Here is a 9,315-nt window from a genome sequence, read left to right as displayed (position 1 = left end):
CGACGTCCTGATTCCAAATTCGCTATCCGTTTTCCCAAATTCTAATGTCTTGGTAGAGTTTTACTAAATGACCTCTATAAGTGCTTTGGTGCATCGTGAGAAACGACTTCATCCTCGCTAGCTCGAGCGACTTCCGGGCAGTAAAATATATGTGAATGGACCCCTTCTAAACTTGCATGTTTTTTATAAAATGTTAGGCTTGCATGCATTTCACATTTCAAGAATGACGCATGGTTTATATTATGTTTTCCGGATTTCCATATTTATAGTTTATCGAATTTACGTTTTTACAAAAAGTTATGAATGATAGGATTTTCATATATGAAAGCAATGGCTTTCGAATATGATTTATATTACGGATTTACGAATATGGATTTACGAGATGAGATTTTGAGATATTATTTTAGTGCTTATCTAGCGGGTTATCATACAACACATCCACACAACACAGGTATGTAAATGTCTATGGCCATAAGACACATTTGAGGATATCTATGGATATGTTTCTTCTCCAGGGTAACCTGGAGTCGTACAGCTTCACCTTTGGGTGATGGGGCCTACCATGTTTCTTCACTAGCGTAACGCAATGTCGTATAGCTTCACCTTCAGGTGATGGACAGGTATTGCCTTTAGGCGAATGAAGAGTTAATGATATTGATGACATACCCCTAGCTTCACAGCCGAAAGCAGTGTCGGTGTGTGATGTATATATTTTCTTCTCTAGCGTTACCCGAAGTCGACAACTTCACCTACGGGTGATGGGGTCTACCCTGTTTCTTCACTGGGGTAACCTAGTGTCGTACAGCTTCACCTTCGGGTCATGGACAGATACTATCTTCGGGCGACTATGATACCTGTAAAAAGAGTTCGGGCGACTATGATACCCGTAAAAAGAGTAAGTATTGAGAAGATTTATGGATTTGCCTTCAGGCGGCGATAATCATTATTGAGCATGGTTTTTCACATAGATGTTTTATGAACGTTTTCATGGCATGTAGAGTTTTCAGAAAACTATTATGTAGTACTATATATGTATTTTCAAAACAGGGGGTTAGTACGTTCATAAAGAAAATGGTTTTCTTATTTTTATTAGTATTATTATAAATTTTGGTCCAATCATCTTTTATGTTCTTGCGACCTCTCAAGAAATAGAATCGAGGCACACAATCCTGGCATCAGGACATTTCTGCTTAGGCATATTCAAACTTCCTCTATGTAGAACCCATTTCTCGGTTCGTACCTTTCTATTGTAATACTTTCACTTTATTCTTGATTACTTGTATGCTCTGAACACAATACTGCACTAGTGTATTCATTTCTAATTACATATTTTATTGATATGCATGTTTTTAATGGCTTCGTCACCCTCAGGTGTTGGCCAGCACATTCCTACCCTAATATTTAGGGATATCAGGGTTGGGGCGTGTCAGTTTGGTAACAGAACATGGTTTGTTCAGAGCATACTTAAGATCTTCCCCTACTATGGTAGTGTGTCAACCTTGATATCATTTAGAAGTCATGGCTTCTTTTTGTTGATGTCTTTTGGCATGGTAATTCGATCCTCATTCTACCTGAATAGTCACATCCTATTAAAGAATAAGAAATTCGTGTTAGGATTGTGCCTAAATTTTGACGTATTAGGTTACGAATGACTTTGAACATCGAACCGCTACTCTGCGACATGTGTTCCCTATGAATGGTGGGCCGAGTCTATTCTGCATAGAGTGGCGTGAATTAGAGGAAAACTTAGTGTGAAGAAGTCTAGTTGGATCTTTTAAGGATCGAAGGCGATGATGGTCATCTACGACATACGTTCCTTTGGAATGGCGGGCAAAGGCATACCAGTTAGGAGATCATTTAAGACGCTCGAAGTTCAGGTTAGAAGAAATTATGGAAATACCAGTCGTAGATAAGGTTAGCATGAATCTGTGGGGTAGACCGAATCAACTTTCTCGGGCTTACTATTTCCCATGAGGGAATTCGCATGGACCCTCAGGAAATTCTCAGTGATTATTTATTGATAATATTCTTATCTACTCCAACTATGAGGTCAGTTATTAAGCATCAACAACCAGCTTATACCAAATTCTTCAAATGTCAACCTTGCTTAAATTTCATATCTTCCTTGGGAGACGTAAGCGTTGTGGAAGATATTCTTACCAGATCCAAGGTTGTGATAATTAGAAATCGGAAATCCTATCGAGTGTCTTGAATTACAAAATATCGGTGGTCTTGTCAATTGTATCGATAGTTGTCAACGATTCCTTGACCATACCCCTACTTTCATTTCTTTTGTTCGAGATGTTGTCTCATCCTACCATCCTTCTTACACTTTTCGATGACGTTGACCAATTCCAAATCTTGTAGTGATGTCTTACTAAATGGGTAATTATGTGCTAATACAGCATGAATGAGTGACACTTATGCCTTTCGACGATTGGAACTGCATGAAGTGAACTACCTTATCCACGACCTATAGTCAACGGCTACCGTCTTAACTTGAAAACCTAATGACACTCCTTCATGGAGACTTTGGTGATGATTCAATGTTTGTCGATCATCTCACTCGGTGTACTATCCATTAGTCCTTGAGGACTATACCTTGAACTATCTGGCCGAATTCCTCATTTTCGAATTTTTCAAGCCCTCTAACATTTTGGTCCACCTCGGCTCTGTTCGTAATCTCATATTCATCTCTTTGTACTAAGAGATGTTTTAGTCAATCTTGGGTTACTCTTCTATTCTTCGTATCATTTCTGAAGTAAACAGATTGTCCAGAAGAACCACTCAAACATCAAAGTTTTTAGTTAAGATAGTTAGTTCTTCAATCATCCAATCAGCACCTTATCGAGCGAATCTCCACCACGGGTGATTTAATATTTCTGGAGCTACCGTTTAGCGAATTGTTGGGAATTTTGGGTTGAGAGAAAAATCTAAATCTCCGTTTGTCAGTTTTCATTAGACTATCATTCAACCTCGCAAGCTTCTTTGTTTTATCTTCACTTAAAATGAGCTACGTCTCTGGTGACGGTGATTAAGAGAGTATATTAATGTTCACGTGTACCACCACAATTGTGCAATTGTAGTTATAAAAGACCTCAATAGAAAGACACATCAATACCTGAATATTCTTCAATTAGTCCTTTTTTCACCTTATGCGGAACTTTCAAATGTTTTGCGAAATGACTCTCGATCATCAAAAAACTGAGTTAGCCAATTTCCAGGTTCAATCACTTTAAGTGGTTATGACCCAATCAAGTTAGGTACTTATACGTAATCAAGCATTAGAGTTGTGTATTCAATTCAAATATCTTGTACTCTAGATTTAATGGACTTGTTTCGAACCTCAAATTCTTGAGTGTTCTTTTAGCCTTCTCGGCATGGTTTCTTTCTAAAATCGTGAGGAATTCACGAGGGATTGACTCGGCTGAAATGTGCATCCAGTTTTACATTGATTCTGACATGAACGTTAGGAGCATAACCTTTTCGCAAGCTTACCATACTTACCAGGAAGAATTCCAAGTGGTCTTGAGGATTAAGTCGTCTTTTAGTAAGAAATTGGTGAAGGTAGAACTACAGGTTCCGAGCCTGTGATCGTATGGCTAGTTCTGTGAATAGTTTGAAGTGGTAACCATTATTCGAAGAAAGTGGTCAGATTTATGGTCCTTCTAATATAGGCTTCCAATTTTGTACCTCTCGACCAGGAAAGCGATGATCGTGGTTAGTCACGAAAGACATGTTGTACGATATGTGTTTGCCTCTACACATCTTTCGACTATTTCACTCCAGGACTTATTGTTTGTATGTACGTGGATGTTGAAACACTTCTAGCAGCTCTGATTGATGCGCTTTGGTGTACTGCGAGGGCGCAATTGAGGAATTGATCTAACGATCTTGGCACGTTCACACATTGAGGAGCAAAATGGTAATTGTGGCATCTTCAGGAACTTCTCATTTGCTTATTGAGACAACGATGAGTTATCGGCATTACAAGCTATAAACTGTAATATCGACGACTTAATTGTTGGGTTCACTAAGCAAGTGGGCTAGTCGGCCCATCGACAGCAAGAGCTATTAGTTAACTTTGATTAGGACTCGACTCAAGACACACCCATTCTTAGAGTACGGGACATGACAAATGTTTGGGCAAGGCCCATTTTCATTTTTGGTTTTGATTTTTGGTACAAATATTTTAAATTACATTATTTTATTTATATATGTATTTTTTCCATTACAAATTTTGGGGTGAGTTATTTCCACTTTCTAATTTTTTAACTCATTACAAGTGTTTGAATCGTATGTTTTCATTATCTATTTTATCATCGTCTTAATATACGTAGACATATATTTTTGGACTTTATGTTATTACGTAATCATATATGTATTTTCAACTTTATATTTTTATATAAGTTTTATATTATACTATTATATTAAGGAAGGAAGAAGGTATGAGAATCATTGCAATCCGATCGCAACGGAATGGCATTCTCTTTTTTGCAACCGCTCTAACTGGATTTCTTCCTTATATATATACATACTTTCTCCCTATTTTTGAGTATTGTACATATAGCAAGTTATTTCAAATTTTGGGGACAAAATTTTTTTAATGGGGTAGATTGTAACGACCTGTCCTCAATTATCACGGTTTTTATAAATGTATAGCGTGAATTTACAAAAATGCCCTTCGAGACAAAAAACATTGACTTTGATTGACCACCTTGTCATGTCATGTAAGATCCATTTTCTTGGCGTATCCTTGTAGCACTCGTTGCTACGAGCATGTAGATGAAAACGGGATCGGATTTGGAGTTACGAGGAACATTTTACGGAACTTCGAAGTTGATGGGCAAAATAATCATTTTACTATTCGAGAAATTAGGATTAGATATTTTTACTATTTAATTAATTTTTAGCATGTGGGGCCCACACCTCATTTGTCCCTGTCACGTGTCTTATTCTCCCTCAATCTCTAGGACTCTCTCAAGCCACGGTGAGTTCTCACCCTCCCTAATGTAGATAAGTGTCTAGAATCCTTTAGGTAGTGTTTTAAGGTTAGATTAGGGTAGTTTTTAAGTTATACTTGCTTGTTGGACACAGTGATGGTGCGGGGGAATTCCCCAGTTTTCCAACGAGAACCCGGCGGATTTCGAGTCATTTTCCTATCAACTCCAACCATTTCACGACCTCTAATAGGTATATTTCAAATCTTTGTTCCCTGGGCTTCATTTTGGTATATTAGGTTTAGTGTTGAGTGGGAGATGACCAGAGCTTAGAAGCTCCGGCTTTCTTCTTCGTGAAGTTAGGTAACCCACAATCCGGACCAAGTCAACCCGACCGGCAACAAACCGGCCCATTAACCCAGCTATCAGGCCTAATCCAATAACCCGGCCCAACCCTTGACCCATGTGACCTAAAACCCATAACCCCTTACCTTCAGCCCAGTAACCTAGGCCCAATAACTAGCTCAGCCTAACCCAATCAGATCCAACTAAACCTAGTCCACTAACCCAGCTGATCCACTAACCCGGCCCATTAACCCATTAACCCGTGGTCCAAACAACCCAAACCTTGGACCAGTAACCCTAACTGAACCCAACCCGTTGACTATGACCCATTGACCCGTTGACTCGTTGACCCGACCCCGTTGACTTATGTTGAATGCTGACTGATTAACATTGACTTTTGGCTTAACCTTTTCAAATTTCGACAGGGACCCCTCCTACGATAATTTTGACGTCCTGATTCCAAATCCGCTATCTATTTTTCCAAATTCTAACTTCTTGGTAAAGTTTTTCCAAATGACCTCTATATGTGCTTAGGTGCATCAGAAAATTATATAATAAATCAAAATATTACCCAAGATAAGATTAGGTCATCGTTCACCGGACCTTGATATATATATATATATATATATATATATTAATTATTAATTCATAATTATCAAATAGGAGTCCATAAAGTCGCATACAACAAACCTAGTTAGAGTTGTATACCTAATTTCAGTTTATCTTGATGCCCAAGTAAACGTGATAAAAAATAAAAAATAAAAAAAAATTGCAAAGAAAAAATTTGCAAAAAACACAACATAGATGACACGATTTTCTCGGCAATACAAGGTTAACATATTCATACAAGAAGAAAAAACGCAGAAGCAAGAAAAACCCCAGAATCATATCACAAGAGCGCGATTAGTCGAACCAAAACAAACCCACTCTTAATAATTAAATGAGAGCCAACAAGAAAAATAAATAATTAAATTTCATGAAAACTACTTAAAGGCAGCAGTGTGCATAGTCAATCCATATATTATTAACCACGAAAATCATTGCATACCAACACAAAATTGCGGAAGCATCAAAATAAATTTTCATGAGATGGAACAGTAGAAGGCATCCAACCAAAACGATAAGCAAATTTTCCTTAGTATGTGAATCATCTTCAATAAACAAATTTGCTCATACCTTTATATCGGACCCTAAGCTTGTTGTGTGGCTCTGATACTTCATGAAAGACATATTCTGAAATCACAACAACAAGACATTAGGATCACAAATAAATCAAATCAATATGAAATAGAGATCGACTAATTATATTGAACTTATCTGTAGAATTCGGAAGACATGGTTATGAAGATGAAGCCATTGATGAACTCTAGGTTGTCTTCTCCTTCCAATACTCCAAAATATCCCTCTACTCTATGAATAGGTTTTAGTATTATGAAGAATTTAACGTATGGAAGTAGGGACTTAACCTAGTATTTATATACCATTAGGGTTCCTTATTAGCCAGCCTATTAACAGCTAAGAAGGTCAACCCTATCACCTTGATTGAGTCCTATCATGATGCAATATCTTTGTATTTGAACCTCCAGATGATTCTCCTAGATTAGCTCTATGATAAGCTCATATTTATATAAATTTTACATCAAATTCACTTTTCTTTTCTTAGTTAGTTCCTTATATTTTTGAGCTATTTACTTTGTTTTTGTGTTTTTTAGGATTTGTCAAGCAAAGAAAAGAAAAATAGCACAAGTGGAATTTTAAGTAACAAATTCGTCAAAACTATCTGTGCACGTCAGCTGACTTTGGAAGTAAGTTGCGGACAGATCAGAATGAATTAGAGAATGAGCCTTATATGGTTGGAAAGCTACGGATGTCTATTTTCTGGAGCATTTCACGGATTGTTAATATCATTTTTCTAAAAGAACTTATGGCCGTTTTAACACTAAAAGGTTCCCAAGAGGCTGAGCAGTTTGTAACTGACAAGAAAGCATTGAAAGCAATAAATCCAACAAAACTGATGCAGCCAAGAACAAGCTAGCTGACAACTATTCAAATATCAGAGGAAATGGAATTAAAGATGAGGATTAAGAGGGAGTTATTGGCATAAAGGCTACGCAAGGAGTTACAATTGTTTTACCATTTCCTCTCACTTATTGTCATCACTAAATGGCTATTAGTGGGTGAGTTAAGGAGAAGAAAATGATGCAGCAAGAATTGATTTAAAAGCAGCGTTGGGGAAGGAAGGAAAGGGGAGGAGAGCCTTAGTCGATTTCTTTCGGTTCTATTTTCTCAAACTTATGTCTATCTTTTGTTTTAACTTAAAGATTGTGTAACTAAATTTTTAGTAGTTAGGGGCTGTTTGAAGCCCCTAATATGATTGCAAGTTTGTTATGACATTTCGTTTGAATTACTTTTACGAATAGATGAAAATTGGTTCACTACTTGTCTCATTGATGAATTCTTTATGTGTTTTCTATGGATGCATACTTAGTAAGCATATCTAGGATTCTAATGCTATGAATATGTGTGTGCCTGCCCTTGTCGAATGAGGACCTACATATGTTCTAGAGTAGTACTTGTTAATTGTGATTAACATGTGAACCAATTTCTAGGATTAGTAAGACAACGCTAGTACTTACAATGCCTTGTGATGACTCAAACTCTTTTCGTTCTTAATGATTTCTACTTGTTAAATCTATGAACACACCATTCGAGATTGCATGTTAGGGACTAAGTTAAGTTGAAAACGCCATTCTCTTAACATACTACATAAGAAAGAGTAATAGGTTGAGTTCTAACATTGAGCCAACTTGAGCATCTTCATCCAAAAATGAAAGGAATTTGAATGAAACATAACATGTTTGCATGATTATTTGGTGGTGGATAGCAATTCCCCTAACTCGTTTTTCTTAATTTGTGAGCTACTTAAAAATCTGTCTCTGTCTTGTTTTTGTTCGATTTAATTTAAATATCAAATCAACTCCAAAAATCCCAAAAATTTGTGTGAGTATAGCTCTGTGTGTCTAGTTTATGCATATAAAAGTTCGTAGATTTTAGATAAGTGTAAGTCGGTCTAATAATTATTTTTCGGTGGCTGGTCAGTAGGGACAACAGCCCAGTTTTTGTGACATTCTAAGTAGTTAGATAAAACAATCTTCTGCGGGAAAGACCCATATTTTCATATGCTACAATTGATAAATCTTATTGTTAATAAGGAAAATTAATAGGACATTTGTGTGCTACTTTGTGGTGTGCTTTTAATCCTATCACTGTAATGATTGAAGACTCCACAATTCTTACCTAACTAGGACTCTTAATTTACTCGAATTGCACATCACTGAATAATCAAGTGATTTGTTCCTCAAGTAAACCAATTGTCACACATTGCCATTCACAGAACTTTACAACATAGGCATCAACTCTCCCAAAACTTATAGGTCAATTCCCGAGCAATGTGAATAATTCTTTAGGGCGAGATCAAGTGATTTCTTGAAATCTAAGGATTGAACTAATGAAAAAATAGATTGTAATATCTCCATATGCATATTTTTATCCTAAACTCCATAAATAAACTGCCCAAAGCCATATCGTATTTATTTGCTCCATAACCTGGTTTCTTACCATTATCCATACCCACTTACGTAGAGCTGTACTTACCATATTCGCACCAAGATTGCTCAACATTATTTTGGCATTACTCTTCTCTTTAGTTTGCCACCAGATTCCATCCCTCTAGGGTTTTCCAATAGATTCCTTCCCGTCTAGGGTTTTCCATTAGATTCCTTCCCGTCTAGGGTTTGCCATTAGATTCCTCCCCTCTAGTGTTTGCCATTAATATCCAACCAAGGCCAGAACTGCTGGGTAACAGATCACAAACAATAATATTATCAGTGGGAAAAAATCTAGCAGAGGGGGAAGAAGGATTGAAATCAAGAGAGTAGAAGATAAGAACAAGCGTCATGTTACCTTCTCCAAGCGCAAAAGGGGTATCTTCAACAAAACGGCCCAACTCAGCATTTTGACCAGTGCAGAG

Source organism: Pyrus communis, chromosome 11 (assembly GCF_963583255.1).
Source record: "Pyrus communis chromosome 11, drPyrComm1.1, whole genome shotgun sequence".
Classification (NCBI taxonomy): domain Eukaryota; kingdom Viridiplantae; phylum Streptophyta; class Magnoliopsida; order Rosales; family Rosaceae; genus Pyrus; species Pyrus communis.
The sequence above is the reverse complement of the archived record's forward strand: the minus strand, read 5'-3'. Positions refer to the sequence as shown.